Genomic DNA, 20,891 nt, shown 5'->3' with positions numbered 1-20,891 from the left:
AGCGAGTGATTCAGATTTTGGAGGATCTATTGCGAGCTTGTATGATCGATTTCCATGGGACTTGTGAATCTTAGCTACCTTGTGGAGTTTACCTACAACAACAGTTTCCAAGCATCTATTGGTATGGCTCCCTACGAGGCATTGTATGGGAGAAAGTGCAGATCGCCGATTTATTGGGATGAAGTCGGTGAGAAAGCAGAACTTGGTCCAGAAATAGTTCAACAGACTGCTGATGTGGTGGTCAAGATCCGAGACAGGATGAAGACCGCACAGAGTCGTCAAAAGAGTTATGCTGACAAGGGAAGAAGAGATCTAGAGTTTGCCGTATGTGATCACATCTTTGTAAAGATAGAACCCATGAAGGGAGTTATGAGATTTGGGAAGAGAGGCAAGCTCAGTCCGAGATTTATTGGACCGTTCGAGATTCTTGACAGAGTTGGGACATTAGCTTATCGTGTAGCCTTACCGCCGAATCTGGCCGATGTACACAATGTGTTCCACGTCTCGTTGCTAAGAAAGTACCTAGCTAATCCTTCACATGTTTTGTGGGGACTCAGACGCTAATCATCATCTTAATCATCTTTGGGATTTAATTATCAATTAAGATAAACAGGGTCTAAAATTTTTTTCTTTAAAATGCGGAAGGTAATGGAGTCAATCTATTATACAAACCAGTATAATAATACAAATCTTGTACAACCTGCTTCTAGTTCAAACTAATCGAAGGTTTCACTACTAAATTCCAAGTATTAAACCAAGTCTACATCCAAGTCCGGAATCACCACTCTAATCTCGATCTCTCATCATCTTCTTGACCCCGATCTTGTCCCACCTATTGTCATGCACACATACAAAACAAGACAACAGCCGGATACTCCGGTGAGAATAAATCCCAGTATAAAACATGTATACATACATATACACAATATAAATCATAAAGCATATTATCATGCATAAAATTCATAACAATAGGTTTCATAGTCTAGGAAACCCAATCAAAATAAGCATTCAGTAACAATAGATTCCATAATCTCTGAAATCAAAATAACATAAGCATGCAACTCAATGCAGTTCATGTCTTGACTCGACTCAATTCTAACTCTAGGGATCCAGGTGTGAATAAGACGTCACTGTCTGTCACCTACCCTCCTAATCGGGGTAACTGTACGTCTTATTCCTAGAATTCGGTCATGTCTGTATCGAATGTCTACAATCGGAGTGAATCTGATCCGAAGCGTCGATACCACCGAACATCTAGTTTGGCAAGTCTGCCAATGACTCTCCTATGTCAAATGCTTGAATATAAATCTATAAACAAGGCCTCGTCATATCAAGAGATTTGAATATAATTCTATAAACAAATCAAATCATATCAAAAGATAAACAACAATTCTAGTATGTGATTTTGTTGGGAAACTCAAATTGAACCTCATTTGAGTTGTGTCTTCCCAAAACAAAACATGAATTATACCTTTGTCTTCCCGGTCTGACGAAGACGAAGTCTTGTATTCCAATCTGTCCATATCAGTCTGGCAATGACAATCATATAAATACCATATCAGTATATAACTCAATTCAAGACCTGTTCTGATCAATACTCAAATCGGTATATAATCTTATCCATATCTGAATAAGGTACAATCTAATTCATATCAATGATATCACGATACAATTGAAATCATTACTGAATCTGATCAATATCAATCTACTGATGTTTCGACGGCATAACAATACAGTCACGATAACCCCGTCTATCTCAACATCACGGATAAAATACCAGAATTCAGTACAACACAAAATCTGAATAATAACACAACTCAAATATAGAATTTCAACTAGATCCACTCTGAAATTCATAAAAATTTCATAAACACTCTATTCTTTAATCTGACTTCAGTTATACCATGTCTACTGTAGCAGAAACATCATATCTGATTCATATTCAATTCTGACAATATCATAAATTCAAATCATGTCTAAATGTAACAAAACTTACGTCCAGTTGTAGCCTGCGTCGATAGGAACACAGTACTGAAATCGGATTAAAATTCTAACGGGCTGATCTTTCACAATCACAAATCTACGAAGGCGTAAGGATTTTTCTCTCAAAGCTTCGACCCTTTTCTGAATTTTATGAAGGAAAGGCGTGCAATTCTTATATATATACTGCATGAAACACCAGGAAACGTGGCTTATTTTTCATGTTGCACGTCGCACCGCGGGTGCGCTCATTCCATAACCGCGGGTGCGCTCAGTGTAATGATATACATCAAATTTTCCGAAACCTTCGACCGCGGGTGCGCTCAATCTCCAGTAGCAACTTTCATACCCTACTGGCCATGCACCGCGGGTGCGGTACTTCTTCACCGCGGGTGCGGTGTCACTTCCGTAATTAATCTCCAACCCTCTGTCCATCAACCGCGGGTGCGGTCTTGTTCGTAGCGCGGGTGCGCTCATGCTACTGTAATTCTTCCACAATTCATGAGCTCAACCGCGGGTGCGGTCCTTTCCTTACCGCGGGTGCGGTCTATATTTCATGCACCACTTCATAATCTCATTTAGTGCTTCTCATTACATGTAATGCATACTCATATCTTCCGAATATCACATCAATGAAGACTAATAAATCTCGAGCCTTACATGTTTTGAGCTATGAGCCATGCAGCTTGCTCCACATCTGTCGGATGAGGAAAGACCTATTTAAATCCTAGATAGACAAGAACGGAGACTTCGAAACAAAGTAACCAAGTTGGTAAAAGTCCAATGGTTGAATCAATCAGTGGAGGAGGACACTTGGGAGACCGAAGTAGTTATGAGAAATCGCTACCCGGAGTTGTTTGGTATGACTTAATTTCGAGGACGAAATTTATATAAGTAGGGGAGGAACTGTAGAGCCCAAAATCAGTACACGTAAAACTCATGCATTTATTTAATTGTTAAATCATTTATTTAATTTTAAAGTGATTTTTTAGCGATGCATGATTTATGGGATTTAATTATTTTGAATTAATTATGTTTATGAGATGTAAGTTAAAAATATTTTCTTGAGTTTCATGTTTCAGGCGATTATTCGATGCGGGATCGAGGAAAAGAGACCGGCGACGATTTTGACAATTTTAAAACGTGGTATTTTATTTTTAGTTGGGTGTGGGGCATTTTAAAAGCTTTGATTAATTTTTTTTAGCATCTTAAAGGCCTAATTTAATTATTAGGTGATTTTATTACTTTAAAGTTTTAAAGGTTTGTCACTTGTACATTTTATTTTAAATCAAGAGATGTTATTTAAAGTTAGGGGAAGGTTAGTATTTTAATTAGTTGTTAATTATTGATTATGCAATATTTTAATCCCCTAATTTAACTAAACTCACACACACACACCCCGATACACACACACACACACATTTAACACCCACAACACACACACACATATTTCAATTTTGATTTTTATTTTTAGAACAAAACCTCGGGTTCTTAGAAAGAAGAGCAGCCGCCCCTATTCCCAATGATTTCCATCAAGCTTACGCCACTTTTGTTGTAAGAAAATCGTGCCACGTTTGTCCCGGATCGTCTCTCGCATCCTTCCCGCTTCGGTGTCGTCGTTCGGTAATGTTAAAGATTTAAAGACATGTATATTCTATTTTTCCTGTGTCCATCTCGTCATATTATGTGTTGTGTTTTTTATCATGTGTAAAAATCTATGTGTGATGTGCAAAGTTTGAGCAGAAAATTGTTGGACCGATTTTGAAACGTTTTTAGATCTAAAACTCGTAATTTGCTGTTCTTTTAACTACTCCGATTTTTTGGTCACTTTTCTGGAAAAACTTTCAACCTACAAAACGTATAAATTTTTTATACCTTCGATTTGACAGTAAATTCAAAATATTTGGATAACAAATGAGTGAGTTATGATCGTTTTCGTGGGACTTCTCAAACTGCGTTTTCTGAAAATATATGCTATTAACGTGTTCTTGAAATTTTATTGTTGCAGGCTTCGTTTGGGATCGACGGTGATCGCTGCGGCGTATAGATATATAGTTAATGATGTTGGGAAGGTTATTGACATTTTTTTTCGCATCATTAGTGTAATGGCCGAGATTTTTAGTATGTTAATTTGATATTATTAATTATGAATCGATATGATTATAGACGGGTTCTTCCGAGACCAGATTGGCCAAAACATATGATGGGTGCCATTTTTGGACAGAACTATTGGCGCCCGAGCGGTAGAAAATGACCGCCCGAGCGCCAATGTTCAATAGGAACATGTTTCGGGCAGAAGATGTGGCGCCAGGGCGGTAGTTTGTGACCGCCCGAGCGCCAATGTGTAATCCGAAAGAGCTTGGACAGAACATGCCGCGCCCGAGCGGTAGTTTAGCACCGCCCGAGCGCCGCTTAAGAATTAGGAAAAGAAGAAATGTTTCTTAGACATGCAACGTGGGATATATATACATATATGTCATTCTTCAGAAAAGAAACAAAGGAAAAGAACGAGAAAAGCTTCAGGAAAGTTAGCAGATATCCTTACGCCTTTATATTTCGATCCGTCCGTTTGATTTTGAATCCGACTTCAGTACTGTGTTCCTATAAATGTAGGCTACGACTGGAGGTAAGTTTTGCTACGTTTTGATATGTCTTGAAATTATGCTATTGTCTGAATTGAATAAGATTCAAATATGATGTTCTTGACATGTTAGACATCGTAGAATCGAAGTCAGATTGAAGAACGAATTGATTATGGAATTGTTATGATTTTTCAGACTATATTGATTCAAATTGGACAGATTTGAGTTATTAATTGATTCAGATTGTATGGGATATGGGTTATAGATTGTAATTGATATATGTTGATGTGGTATTGACGGGGATATAGAGGTTGTTCCGTTATGCCGTTGATTTTGAGTTGAATCAAGATTGATCAGATTGGTATTGATTTGAGCAGTATATTGAGATGATATTATTGATATTGTCATTTTCAGATTGAGGGTTGACAGACTTTGAATTCCAGACAGGAACGACATCAGAACTGCTATAAAAGAAAGGTATAAGTCAATGTGGTACCGGGAGAACGACTCGAGTAGGATATACTCGAGTTTCCCTAAATCACATACTTATTGTTATTATTTACATTGATTTGAATTAATATGCTTGTTCTATTGATTTATAGAAGCATGTATTAGACGAATATGAGACGAGTGATCTTGTGACATAAGTGCCGATAGTGATGGAATCGTCACTGGCACATTGCACATTGTCACAAGATAGTGGATTGGCGATAGTGCCAAAGTCTGTGACGGATAGGTCAAGACACCGGATGTTTGGTTATATCGAAGTGGATAGAATTGGAGTTTGTTCTACTACTGATGTTCGATATAGGAATGCCAACGTCTGGAAACCGAGATCCCTAGACTAGGATTGAGTCAGTCTGAGACGTGGAGTCACGAGTCTGATTTACGATTTTATATTGATTATATTTTCAGATTTTGATATATCGTACTGATATCTGCTTCATGCGTTATATTGATTATATGATTGCATGTTTCATTGATTTATACTGGGATTTTATTCTCACCGGAGTTATCGGCTGTTGTCGTGTTTGTATGTGTGCATGGCAACAAGTGGGACAGGATCAGGGTCGAGGAGATGACTAGAGATCATGATTAGAGTGGAGACCACGGACTTTGACGTTGCGGTAGATAGGATTCATCACTTGACATTACTTGTTGAACCCTAGTTTGAGTTGATGTGTATTGTACAAGACTTGCACTGTTATACGGATATGTATATTAGATTGAATTCCATTACGTTACGCATTTAATACTGTATTTGAAAAAAAAAATTAGACCCTATTTATTATAATTGATTAAATTGTCCCAACGATGATTAAGAATATGATTAGCGTCCGGGTCCCCACAACAGGTGGTATCAGAGCGATATAGATCCTTTAGATTGAGATAGGAGCTAGTGAGCGGGGTAGATTAAATTTTCTTTCCTGCTTTTGATTGCTAGCATGATTTAGTGCTTTATAATGCATGTTTATCTGTTTATCTGACTTGATTTGAAAACATGTGTTATTGATAATGAATCAGAACCGATTCTTGATTAGCAGTAAGATGATCCGGAGGAGGACTGAAACAGATATATTGTATTTGGTTGCTAACCCTTTTGATAATCAGATATGCCTCCTCGAAGAGCACCGGAACAGGGTAGCACTTTGAATCCTCCCATGGATGTGACAGCAACACCGATGGAGACATTACTGAAGAGATTTCAGTCATTCCATCCACCGACTCTGAAGGGTACTGAGACTTCAGTTGATTGCGAGAGTTGGTTAGATGACATTGAAATGCTGTTTGAGTCCTTGGATTATACTGATGAGCGAAGAGTGAAACTGATTGGGCACCAGTTGCACGATGTGGCAAAGAACTGGTGGATTACCACCAAGCGGGACTTGGAGCATCGAGGTACGACTATTACCTGGAATGTCTTTAGAACTGAATTCTATCACAGATTCTTTCCTGTGTCGTATAGGAAAGATAAGGGAGCAGAATTTGCAAACTTGAAGCAGGGTCAATTGAATATTGAGGAATATGTGACTAAGTTCTCTACTTTGTTGCGATTTGCTCCACACGTGGCCGAGAATGAAGAAGTTATTGCTGATCAGTTCATCAATGATTTGAATCCCAAAATCTTTACATTGGTGAACACAGGGCGACCGAATAATTTCACTGATGCCCTGAACCGAGCCAAGGGGGCCGAAGCTGGTCTGATAAGACAGAGAGGAGCTTCATTTGTGCCACCAGCACCAAGACCTTAGATGCCTCCACCATCTCCCAGATTTGAGAGTGGCAGTGGGAGTGGAAAGAAAGATTTCTTGAAAGCTAAGGGGAAACAGTTTAAGAGATCTGGAAGTAGTTCATCTAGTTCTAGTGGCTCGAGACAGACTAGTCAGGGCCAGAGTTATACAGGACCTTACTGTAGCACATGTGGAGGGAAGCATTCCACTGAGCAGTGCCGAGGAGTGTTCGGCAGTTGCCGTATCTGTAGGCAGCAGGGACATTTTGCTCGAGTTTGTCCCTAGAGAGATTTTCAGAGATCTCAGGGTGCCGAATCATCTGGATTAGCGGCACAGACTGACAGACGATAAGCCGTTGTGCATTCATTCCATCCAGCACCATCTCAGTCACAGCAGAGGCCAGGAGGTAGCCAGACAGTGAGCCAGCCTCCTAGACAGCAGGCCCGAGTATTTGCTTTGACAGAGGAGCAGGCTCAGGAGGCACCTGACGATGTTGTTGCAGGTAACTGTTTTATTTCTGGTTATCCTGCTTATGTATTGATACATACTGGTGCATCGCATATCATATCTGAGCGATTTTCTTTGATTCATTCTTTGCCTATTGAGTCATTGTCTGCGGTAGTGTCTATCTCTTCTCCGTTGAGGACAGGTTTGATATCAGTGAAATCTGTTAAATCTTGTATACTGCAGTATGACGAACATGAAATTGAGTTAGACTGTATTGTGCTTGGGTTGTCTGATTTTGACTGTATTATCGGTATCGATATGTTGACCAAGTACAGAGCTACTGTCGATTGTTTCCACAAGATGGTGAGATTCAGACCTGAGATGGATGATGAGTGAAAATTCTACGGTAAGGGTTCTCGATCTAGAATTTATTTGATATCCGTATTGTCTATGACTCGATTGTTACAGAAAAGAGCGGAGGGATTTCTTGTTTATTCAGTTGATTTACTGAAATTGAGTACATCATTGGCGGATTTGCCAGTGGTGTGTAAGTTTGCTGATGTCTTCCCAAATGAGATTCCTGGATTGCCTCCGATGCGAGAGATCGACTTCAGCATTGAGTTGATGCCAGGTACAGTTCCGATTTCGAGGGCTCCGTACAGAATGGCACCAATAGAATTGAAAGAGTTGAAAGAACAGTTGGAGGATTTACTGGCCAAGGGGTATATCAGACCGAGTGTGTCTCCTTGGGGTGCTCCCGTACTGTTTGTGAGAAAGAAGGACGGTTTGATGAGACTCTGTATCGACTACCGGCAACTGAATAAAGCAACGGTAAAGAATAAATCTCCCTTGCCTCGCATTGATGATTTGTTTGATCAGTTGCATGGTTCATCTGTATATTCCAAGATCGATCTGAGATCTGGATACCATCAGCTGAGAGTTAGGGATTCTGATATCTAGAAGACTGCATTCAGAAGCAGGTATGGACATTATGAGTTTATTGACATGCCGTTCGGGTTGACGAATGCACCGGCTGTATTTATGGGATTTATGAACCGTGTTTTTCAGAGGTATCTTGATGATTTTGTTATTATATTCATTGATGATATCTTGATTTATTCGAAGAATATGATTGAGCATGCCGAGCATTTGAGAACTGTGTTGAAAATTCTAAGAGCTGAGAAACTGTATGCCAAACTGTCGAAATGCGAGTTTTGGGTTGATGCAGGTTGTATTCTTGGGTCATATTATATCAGGAGACGGTATATCAGTTGATCTCAGTAAGGTTGAGGCAGTGATTTCTTGGCCGAGACCGACATCAGTGCCCGGGATTCGCAGTTTTATGGGTTTTGCAGGATATTATCGACGTTTTATTAAAGATTTCTCAAGTATTGCCAAGTCTATTACTCGGTTGACTCAGAAAAATGCTCCATTTGTCTGGTCTTAAGAATGTGAGACCAGTTTTCTTGAATTAAAGAAAAGATTGACCAGTGCACCGATATTGACTATCCCATCACGTACTGGTGATTTTGTGGTTTATTGTGATGCATCTCATCGAGGATTGGGTTGTATTCTGATGCAGCGAGGGCATGATATTGCTTATGCCTCAAGACATCTGAAACCACATGAGACTCGCTACCCAATTCATGATCTTGAATTGGCGGCCATTGTCTTTGCATTGAGGATATGGCGACATTATCTGTACGGCGAGAAGTTTGAGATATATTCTGATCATAAGAGCTTGATGTATCTGTTTTCACAGTCCGAGTTAAATATGAGGTAACGAAGATGGCTTGATTTGCTTAAAGACTTCGATTGTGAAATCAAGTATTATCCTGGAAAATCCAATGCAGCAGTAGATGCACTAAGTCGAAAGGTATGTTCTTTATCCTTATCGATGATTGGTGTTTCGAATTTGATAGAAGATTGCTGTTTGTCTGGATTAGCTTTTGACACAGATTGTCAGCCTCTGAGATTATGTGTAATTCGAGCTGAACCAGAATTGATATTGAGAATCAAAGAGGCACAGGAAGTTGATCAGAACGTACAGAATTCGATTGCTATGGTCAGAGCTCGACATCAATCGGAATATCAGGTTCGTGACTGTGTTTTGTATGTGAATAATCGTATTGTTGTGCCGAATGTTTCAGATTTGAGACAACGGATATTGACAGAAGTGCACAACAGTCGTTTTAGCATTCATTCTGGTGGCAGGAAAATGTATAATGATTTAAAAACACAATATTGGTGGAAACAGATGAAATCTGATGTTACTGAATTTGTAGCCAAGTTTCTGAATTGCCAACAGGTAAAGGCCGAGAGGAAGAAACCAGGAGGATTGTTACATAGTTTGTCCATTCCTGAATGGAAATGGGATCACATTTTCATGGATTTTGTGACGCAGTTACCAAGATCCTCCAGAGGTTGCGATGCGATTTGGGTCGTGATTGATCGATTGACCAAATCTGCTTGTTTTATTCCATACAAAATGACGGATATGATCAGATGGATGATATTTATGTCAGAGAGGTGGTCAGATTGCATGGAGTGCCGAAGTCGATTGTTTCGAACCGTGATCCTCGGTTTACTTCGCACTTTTGGCAGAGTTTGCAGCAGGCTCTAGGTACAAAGTTACATCTGAGTACAACATATCATCCACAGACCGACGGTCAATCAGAGCGGACTATCCAGACATTGGAAGATATGCTAAGAGCTGTAGTGCTTGATTTTAGCACTAATTGGCAAGATGCATTGCCACTTTGTGAGTTTTCGTACAAAAACAGCTACCATAAGAGTATTGAGATGGCGCCTTTTAAAGCGTTGTACGAAAAAAAATGTTGATCCCCTTTGTATTGGGACATATCTCTTAGGTTCCTGAGATTGGACCTGACATGATCAGAGATATGACTGAAAAAGTGAAACTGATTCAGAAAAGAATGAAGGCAGCACAGGACAGACAAGCCAAATATGCCAACATTCAACATAGACCGTTGGTATTTGAGGCAGGAGACAGAGTATTTTTGAAGATTTCACCTTTCAGAGGAGTTGTCAGATTTGGCAAGAAAGGGAAATTGTCTCCACGATATGTTGGTCCATAAGAGATTCTCGAGAAGATAGAAGATCGTGCCTATCGACTCGCATCACCGCCTTCATTATCGGGAATACATGACGTCTTTCATGTATCTATGCTACTGAAATATCTCACTGATGATTCTCACAATACTCAGCCAGACGAGGCAGAACTTGATAAAAGTCTAAGTTATGTTGAAAAACCGATCCAGATTATCGATCGCAAGGAAAAGCAACTTAGAACGAAGGCTATTCCTCTCGTAAAAGTTCAATGGACTCGTCATGGCACTGAAGAAGCTATTTGGGAGACTGAATCAGATATGAGACAGGAATTCCCAGCATTATTTCACTGATGTGAGTTTTCTATTTAGTATTCTCTTATATACATTTCCTTTAGATATGATTTGATTGGCTGTGATTTCGGGGACGAAATCGTATCTCAGGGGGGAGAAATGTAATGGCCGAGATTTTTAGTCTATTAATTTGATATTATTGATTATGAATTGATATGATTATAGACGGGTTCTTCCGAGACTAGATTGGCCAAAACATATGAAGGGTGCCATTTTTAAACAGAACTATTGGCGCCCGAGCGGTAGAAAATGACCGCCCGAGCGCCAATGTTCAATAGGAACATGTTTCGGGCAGAAGATGTGGCGCCCGGGCGGTAGTTTGTGACCGCCCGAGCACCAATGTGTAATCCGAAAGAACTTGGACAGAACATGCCACGCCCGAGCGGTAGTTTAGCACCGCCCGAGCGCCGCTTAAGAATTGTGAAAAGAAGACATGTTTCTTAGAAATGCAACGTGGGATATAAATACATATATATATCATTCTTCAGAAAAGAAACAAAGGGAAAGAACGAGAAAAGCTTCAGGAAAGTTAGCAAAAATCCTTACGCCTTTATATTTCGATCCGTCCGTTTGATTTTGAATCCGACTTCAGTACTGTGTTCCTATCGACGTAGGCTACGACTGGACTTAAGTTTTGCTACGTTTTGATATTTCTTGAAATTATGCTATTGTCTGAATTGAATAAGATTCAAATATGATGTTCTTGACATGTTAGACATCGTAGAATCGAAGTCAGATTGAAGAACGAATTGATTCTTGAATTCATATGATTTTTCAGACTATATTGATTCAAATTGGACAGATTTGAGTTATTAATTGATTCAGATTGTATGGGATATGGTTTATAGATTGTAATTGATATATGTTGATGTGGTATTGACGGGGATATCGAGGTTGTTCCGTTATGCCGTTGATTTTGAGTTGAATCAAGATTGATCAGATTGGTATTGATTTGAGCAGTATATTGAGATGATATTATTGTTAATGTCATTGCCAAATTGAGGGTTGACAGACTTTGAATTCCAGACAGGAACGACATAAGAACTGCAATAAAAGAAAGGTATAAGTCAATGTGGTACAGGGAGAACGACTCGAGTAGGATATACTCGAGTTTCCCTAAATCACATACTTATTGTTATTATTTACATTGATTTGAATTAATATGCTTGTTCTATTGATTTATAGAAGCATGTATTAGACGAATATGAGACGAGTGATCTTGTGACATAAGTGCCGATAGTGATGGAATCGTCACTGGCACATTGCACATTGTCACAAGATAGTGGATTGGCGATAGTGCCAAAGTCTGTGACGGATAGGTCAAGACACCGGATGTTTGGTTATATCGAAGTGGATAGAATTGGAGTTTCTTCTATTACTGATGTTCGATATAGGAATGCCAACGTCTGGAAACCGGGATCCCTAGACTAGGATTGAGTCTAGTGTTAGACGTGGAGTCATGAGTCTGATTTATGATTTTATATTGATTATATTTTCAGATTTTGATACATCGTACTGATATCTGCTTCATGCGTTATATTGATTATATGATTAAATGTTTCATTGATTTATACTCGGATTTTATTCTCACCGGAGTTATCCGGCTGTTGTCGTGTTTGTATGTGTGCATGGCAACAGGTGGGACATGATCAGGATCGAGGAGATGACTTGAGATCATTATTAGAGTGGAGACCACGGACTTTGATGTTGCGGTAGATAGGATTCATCATTTGACATTAGTTGTTGAACCCTAGTTTGAGTTGATGTGTATTGTACAAGACTTGTACTGTTATACGGATATGTATATTAGATTGAATTCCATTACGTTCCGCATTTAATACTGTAATTGAAAAAAAATTAGACCCTATTTATTATAATTGATTAAATTGTCCCAATGATGATTAAGAATATGATTAGCGTCCGGGTTCCCACAATTAGGCACTTGGGAGAATGATTAGTCGTTAAAAATCGTTTTGTTGTCAAAAGTCGTGTTCACAGGTTTATTTTGTTACTTTTGATGCGTGGTTGTTTTGGGGCAATTGTATAGGCTTGAGTCAGTGTTATAGTATCCTAGGATGGGTCTCGAGGTCTCGATTCATGGTCGGGATGATCGAGTTAGGGAGATTAAGTCACAAGCACATAAATTCTCGTTAGTTTATTCCTCCCGCAGGTACACGGACCCATTCATGGACACTGGCACGGGGTCCGTTCCTTTGTTTCCTTCAAAGTGTCATTTTCCAGAGCCTACACGGACCAGTAGACGGACCCTAACACGAGATCCGTGCATGAGTTATTTCAGTAGAGTGAAGATACAGTACCTACACGGACCTGGACCTGGAGGGGTGCACGGGGTCCGTGTACTCCACTTTTGGGGAAAATTTTTAGTGATTTTTTTGGGGTTTTATGACATGGTTTAGTACGATATTTAAACGAGGTCAAGTCCCGAGTAATCTAGAATGTCATAAGCTATTTATTTGATTCGTTGGTGAGCACGAATACCTACGTTTAAGTTATGCAAGTTAAGTATTGGAATTCATGTTAGTATGTGCAGCAGTGGCCCCAAGCGATATCTAACGAATCCCTCAACGCCAGGTAAGTATGTTCGACGTGTGATAAACATAAAAATTGTACATTAATTAAATGTTTTATAATATAAATATATAGTTTTTGTTTTATTAAATGTTTAAATATTATATGTTTTATAATAAATTGTATAAAATATAAGTTGTTGTGTAATTACAAGTTTTTACTATTTTTTACAGGTTCGATAAAACAAGAATAAACTTGCCGTTGCAAATGGGATTAAGATGATTCTTGGACCTGTAGAAAGTTGATGTTAATATCTACAATATTGGTGTCAAGCATGAGATAAAAATCCTCTCACAATTGGGATCAAATTAAGCAACAAATAAAGTTACCAAAGGAGTGGCAGTTTTACCATGCTCTAGTATTTTGACCATATATCTCAAATTACTTGTTCAAATGGTTTGAAAAAAATACCACAACTAGAAAACTCAATTATCCACATGTTTCTTTTTATGTGAAGAAGCAAATTCGGAGAAGAAGATTTTCAAAAGTGATGTGTAATATAATATAATATCTTGGAACACCAATGAAGACTTTTGTGTAAAAAAATAATATTTTATTTGTGGTTGTCTCCACAAATTTGGCTATAAATAGGGGTGCATTGTAATGTATTGAGATATCCCTCATTCTATGAACAAACCTTTGAGTTCATAATATTTCTCTCTATATTTTTCCTTTATTTCTTCATTTAAATATAATTAGCATGTTAATTTCATATTCAAAGTTTTACACTTTGAATAATGAATAGCTAACTTCCTAAAGTTGAGATGAAAAGGTGAAACTCTTGGCATGATAATAAGGTTACTAAAAGGTAAGAATCTATGTTTTATATTATTTAATCATTATTTATTGTTTATGTTTTATTTATTTCTTTAAGCATTTTTATACCCTACTTATAAGTGGGAGTTTTGATTTATTGTTGCTATATGTTACACTAAATTCTTGGAACCATTTAAATGTTAGTTTTGTGTTACCAATCATTTAAAGTGGATGCCTTGATTTATTATATATGAATATATTATAATATTAAATTCTTGGAACCATTTAAATGTTTGTTTGGTTTTACCAACCATTTAAAGTGGGAACCTTGATTTACTATATATAAATATATCATAATATTAATTTCTTGGTACCATTTAAATGTTAGTTTGGTTTTACCAACCATTTAAAGTGGGAACCTTGATTCAGTGTTTACAAATTTATATAGCACAATAAATACTTGACCACATTTATAAGTTTTGGTATATATTATATACTTATAAGATAATAATATATAACATAAAATAAATATGATTATTTAATATATTGGAACCATTTTATTAAGTGGATTTCAATAATGTTCGTTAATGTTAACTTTATTAAAATACCAAGAGTGGATCCTTTAATCTCAACTACTTAAATTAAAATTTACCCATTAAAGATTCAAACAATTAAAATTAAAAAGAAACAAACACAAAAACAAAACAAAAAGACATTGTAGTGGACTTGTAATTACTTTAGCTTCCCTGTGGATACGATATTCGGACTCACCGAATTATACTACATGTGGACAACCTGCTCTTGGGAGTGCAACAATCAAAGTCGCAACAAGTTTTTGGCGCCGTTGCCGGGGAAGTATAATTTAATTTCAAGTCTATTTAATTTTGTTTATAGTTTATTTTTCTTTATTTAAATTTTTATTGCTTTTGTGTGTTTTTATTTTTTTTGCATTTGCATTTGCATGAGCATTTGGTCACGTACACTTAGTGTCGACTCATTCGAAATAACTCTTTATTTTTACAAAACATGGCGGAAGAACCCATCCAAGAAAATGAGGATGAAATTCAATCTCAACATCATCATGATAGACGAAGAACACTTAGAGATCACATGAATCCTACACGTACTAGTGCACCTTCATGTCTAGTTTTTCCCCTGATGCATCTCATTTCAATTTTAAGCCTGGTATTATCCAACTTTTACCCAATTTTCATGGCTTAGATTCTGAAAATCCATACATGCATTTACGAGAGTTTGAAGAAGTGTGCAATTCATATAATGATCTAAATTGTAGCATGAACACCATTCGACTTAAGCTTTTTCCTTTTTCTTTAAAAGATAAAGCCAAAACTTGGCTACAAAATCTTAGATCGGGATCCATTCGTACTTGGGATGAATTGCAACAACAATTTTTGAAAAAGTTTTTTCCATCTCATAGAACAAATTCTTTCAAAAGGCAAATCATTACTTTCACTCAAAAACAAGGAGAAACTTTTTATCAGTGTTGGGATAGATACAAAGAATTGCTTAATCTTTGTCCACATCATGGTTTTGAAATTTGGAGAATTGTTTCTCAATTTTATGAAGGCTTAACACCTAAAGATAGGCAAATGGTTGAATTTATGTGTAATGGAACATTTGAAGATAAAGATCCAAATGAGGCAATTGAGTATCTCGATTCATTAGCTGAAAATGCTCAAAATTGGGACACTATAGGTACAATCGAACCATCAAACAAGATTCTATCTCCTACATCTGGTGGAGGTATGTACAATCTCAAAGATGAACATGATCTTCAAGCTAGATTTACCTCTTTGGCAAGAAAAGTTGAGGCACTTGAATTGAAAAAGAATGGTCAATTAAAATCTGTTCAAGAAGTTGTGTGCCACATCTGTGATACGAGTGATCATTTTACAAAAGATTGTCCCTCTTTGCCCTCTTTTAAAGAATGTCTCCATGAACAAGACAATGTTTTGAACAATTTCAAAAGGCCAAATTTTGAACCATTTTCTAAAAATTACAATCCAGGTTGGCGAAATCATCCAAATTTTAGTTGGAGGAATGATAATGCTGCACAATTTTCACAACCAAATTTCCAAAATCAACAAAATTTTCAAAATTATGCACCTTATGTTCCTCCACCTAAAAGAAATTTGGAAGATACATTGAATTCTTTCATTGCAAAGCAAAAGTCTATCAATACTCAAACTGCTCAAACCATGACAGATTTGAAAGATACTCTTGCTAAATTTGCATCTGCACTTAATGTTCATGAAAAAGGTAATTTCCTTCACAACCTCTGCCTAATCCCAAGGATCATCATTCACAAACTGGAACTTCTGGAACTCAATCGATGGATCAGGTAAAATCTGTTATTACCCTTCGAAGTGGTAAGGTTGTGGAAAAATCCATTCTTGAACCTTGTGAAGATGATGATAAATCAACTCCAAAGGGTAAGGAAGTGGAACCCATAACTTGCGAAGAGGAGGTTCAACAGACAGTGTCACCACCATTCCCTCATGCATTGAAAAATACAAAAAAATCAAATTTGAATTCTGATATATATGATATTTTTAAACAAGTAAAAGTTAATATTCCTTTATTAGATGCAATAAAACAGGTACCATCAAATGCCAAATTTTTGAAAGACTTGTGCACTGTGAAAAGAAAATTGAATGTGAAAAAGAAAGTATTTTTAGCCGAATAAGTAAGTGCAATCATTCAAAATAATAATACTTTGAAATACAAAGACCCTGGTTGTCCTACTATTTCATGTATTATTGGAGAACGAAAGATTAAAAAAGCCTTGCTTGATCTTGGAGCTAGTGTGAATTTACTTCCATATTCAGTTTATCAAGAACTCAATCTAGGCGAGTTAAAATCAACTTCGGTAACACTTTTACTTGCCGATAGATCTGTTAAAGTGCCAAGAGGTATGATAGAAGAGGTATTGGTCCGAGTTGATAACTTTGTATATCATGTCGATTTCATAGTTTTAGATACGCAACCTATCGAAGCTTGTAATGCAATTCCTGTAATTCTGGGTCGTTCATTTTTAGCAACTTCTAATGCCCTTATAAATTGCAGGAATGGAATAATGAAGTTTTCATTTGGTAACATGACCTTGGAGCTCAATGTTTTTAATCTTTGTAAGCAACCACATGACAAAGGAGATGAAAGTGAAGATGAAAATCTTATTGAAACTCTTGTGGAAGAAAACATTCAAGAAGGGAGTATTCGTGATCAATTAGATATTTGTTCAATTGAAATTGTTAAAGAAAATATTGAAATTGATCTTGATGATTTTATCAGGTATCACTCGTTACGAGGATCAGAGAAAGAATTTGATGCAAAATATGAGAACAAAGACGAACCACCCATATTGGAGTTAAAACCCTTGCCAGAAGAATTGAAGTATGCATTTCTTGGAGAAGATGAAACATATCCGGTGGTAATTTCTTCCAAACTAGAAAGTGATCAAGAAGGTAAATTAGTTGATATGCTTAAAAGACATAAAAATGCAATTGGTTGGACACTAAAAGATCTCAAGGGCATTAATCCACTAATTTGCACACACAAAATTCATTTAGAAGAAAATGCTAAAAAATCTCAACAACCACAAAGGAGATTAAATCCACACATGAAAGATGTTGTGAAAACTGAAGTTCTCAAACTATTTGATGTTGGGATTATCTACCCTATTTCTGATAGTAAGTGGGTAAGCCCAACACAAGTAGTTCCAAAAAAATCTGGCATCACAGTGATAAAAAATGAAAAAGGTGAATTGTTAACAAGTCGAGTCCCATCTAGTTGGCGGATGTGTATTGATTATAGAAAATTAAATGACGCCACTAGAAAAGATCATTTTCCATTACCATTTTTGGATCAAATTTTAGAAAGAGTAGCAGGTCATCCATACTACTGTTTTCTTGATGGATATTCAGGTTATTATCAAATTCCCATTGCACTCGAAGATCAAGAAAAAACTACATTCACATGTCCTTTTGGAACATTTGCATTCAGAAGGATGCCATTTGGTTTATGCAATGCCCCAGCAACATTTCAAAGATGTATGCTAAGCATTTTTTGCGACATGGTTGAAAATTGTTTGGAAATTTTCATGGATGATTTAACTGTCTTTGGGAATACATTTGATAATTGTCTTGAAAATTTGGAAAAAGTTTTAAAAAGATGCGAGGAAAAAGGTTTTATTTTAAATTGAGAAAAATGTCATTACATGATTACTTCTGGAATTGTTTTGGGACATGTCGTGTCATCTCATGGAATTGAAGTTGATAAAGCAAAAGTTGATGTCATTGCCAATTTACCCCCTCCAAAAACCATTAAAGAAATTCGCTCATTTTTGGGACATGCTGGATTTTATCGGAGGTTTATAAAGGACTTTAGTTTAATCTCTAAACCCATTTGTAACCTCTTAACAAAAGACACTGCATTTGAGTGGACTCAAGAATGTCAAAATGCTTTTGTTAAAATTATTCGACATTTAACATCAGCTCCTATCATGAAACCTCCTGACTGGTCTTTACCATTTGAAATCATGTGCGATGCGAGTGATTATGCAGTCGGTGCAGTACTGGGTCAAAGAAGAAACGGTAAGCCTTATGTGATATATTATGCAAGTAGAACTTTAAACAATGCTCAAATGAATTACTCCACAACTGAAAAAGAACTACTTGCTGTAATATTTGCATTAGATAAATTTCGTTCTTATTTGATTGGATCAATGACTATTGTGTTTACTGATCATTCTGCTATTAGATATTTGTTGACCAAACAGGATGCAAAGCCACGACTGATACGATGGATTTTGTTACTCCAAGAATTTGACATTGTGATCAAAGATAAAAAAGGAACCGAGAATGTCGTAGCCAATCATTTATCGAGACTAGTAACAGGATCATCTTGTGAAATGACACCAATTAACGATAATTTTCCTGATGAACATCTATTTTCAGTTACTACTACACCTTTGTTTGCTAACATAGTAAATTTTCTTGTGACAGGAAAAATGCCACCGCAATGGAGTTCCCAAGATAAAAGAAAATATTTGAATGAGGTAAAAAACTTTTATTGGGATGATCCATATCTGTTCAAGTATTGTCCAGATCAAATTTTTCGACGTTGCATACCTGACAATGAGGTAAGTAGTGTCATTAAATTTTGTCATTCAGAAGCATGCGGAGGACATTTTTCTTCAAAGAAAACGGCTGCAAAAATCTTGTAGTGTGGATTTTATTGGCCCACTTTGTTTAAATACACCCACGAAATCTGCAAGATCTGTGAAAATTGTCAAAAATTGGGTGCGATTTCAATAAGAAACATGATGCCTTTGAATCATATCATTGAAATTGAAATCTTTGACTGTTGGGGAATTGATTTTATGGGACCTTTTCCATCGTCGTTTGGATACTTGTATATTTTAGTTGCAGTTGATTATGTTTCCAAATGGATAGAGGCAATTCCATGTCGAAAAAATGATCATAAAATCGTCATCAAATTTTTAAAAGAAAATATTTTTAGTACATTTGGAATTCCTCGAGCCATGATAAGTGATGGGGGAACTCACTTTGTTAATAAACCATTTGCTTCATTAATGAAAAAATATGGTATTACTCATAAAGTAACTACTCCTTATCATCCTCAAACAAATGGACAAGTTGAATTAGCTAATAGGGAGATAAAGCAAATTCTGGAAAAAACTGTTAACTCAAATAGAAAAGATTGGTCTCTGCGACTTAATGATGCACTTTGGGCATATCGAACAGCTTTTAAAACATCATTGAATATGTCTCCCTATAGGTTGGTTTATGGAAAACATTGTCATTTGCCTGTGGAATTGGAACATAAAGCTTATTGGGCGATCAAAACTTTAAATTCAAGCATGGATGATGCCAACAAATTGCGTAAATTGCAACTTAATGAACTTGAAGAACTCAGAAATGACGCGTATGAGAATTCAAGGATTTATAAAGCAAAAATCAAATCATTTCATGATAAAACAATTCTTAGAAAATATTTTGAGATTGGTAAAAAAGTTTTGCTTTATAATTCTCGACTTCACATATTCCCAGGAAAATTACGATCAAGATGGACAGGCCCATATGTTGTAAAGCATGTGTATACTTATGGAGCTGTGGATATTGAAAATCCTAAAAATTGTGATATTTTTAAAGTAAATGGACAAAGGCTTAAACCATTTTTAGAAAATGAAATCTTTCAAGAAGAGTTTATTTCCCTTTCTGATCCTTGATTTTTTTTTTTTGTTGCATTTAAGTTTGTTTGTTTTTATTTCAGGTTTTCTTAATATTTTTATTTTCCCGGTTAAATGGCGGATAACGGTACTCCGTGACTCTCATAGTCGGTTAAATCAGTTTCCCACAATTTCTGATACAAAAATAATAAAAAAAATAATTTCTTTTCTTTTCAAAATGGATGAAATTCTCTCAAAAATTTGTAAATATTTTCCCTCTGTTTCTGAAAATGTTCTAAGAAAAATTTATGCAGGAAGGTGTGAAAGATTGAGATTGCTAATGCAAAAAGGAATTCCAGAAGATATTCGTCTTGTAATAGAAGCTAAGGTCCGATTAGGAGGAGAAGTTCCACAATCATTGCTCATTCGGTATTTGCCTGGATTAGGAAAAAGCATTTATGCGAAAAAACGAAGGGTCAAAAGTTTAGGGGTTTGTCATAAGTGTGCAAGATGGACTTGTGACAAACGATGTAGATCTTTGGGATGTGTTTCCAATAACAGAGAAGATAAAATTGGTTTCATTAAGAATGGGCTGAGTAAGAAGTCTTTAGATAACATCTTATTGACTCTTGAGACGCATTCTAGTGGACATGTGCATATTGAACTTCTCCGT

At 36.7% G+C, this 20,891-nt stretch overlaps 1 non-coding gene across 1 annotated transcript; it reads right to left on the bottom strand.

Annotated features, from left to right (window-relative positions):
• Window positions 1-15,450: 15,450 nt before the first annotated feature.
• On the bottom strand, window positions 15,451-15,559 carry LOC142538161 (small nucleolar RNA R71). The gene has a single exon (XR_012818699.1). It is a non-coding gene; the product is annotated as a small nucleolar RNA R71 (small nucleolar RNA).
• Between the last annotated feature and the right edge of the window lie 5,332 nt (window positions 15,560-20,891).

This window comes from Primulina tabacum, chromosome 2 (assembly GCF_025594145.1).
Source record: "Primulina tabacum isolate GXHZ01 chromosome 2, ASM2559414v2, whole genome shotgun sequence".
NCBI classification, from domain to species: Eukaryota; Viridiplantae; Streptophyta; class Magnoliopsida; order Lamiales; family Gesneriaceae; genus Primulina; species Primulina tabacum.
This window is presented reverse-complemented; position numbering and strand designations above follow the sequence as displayed.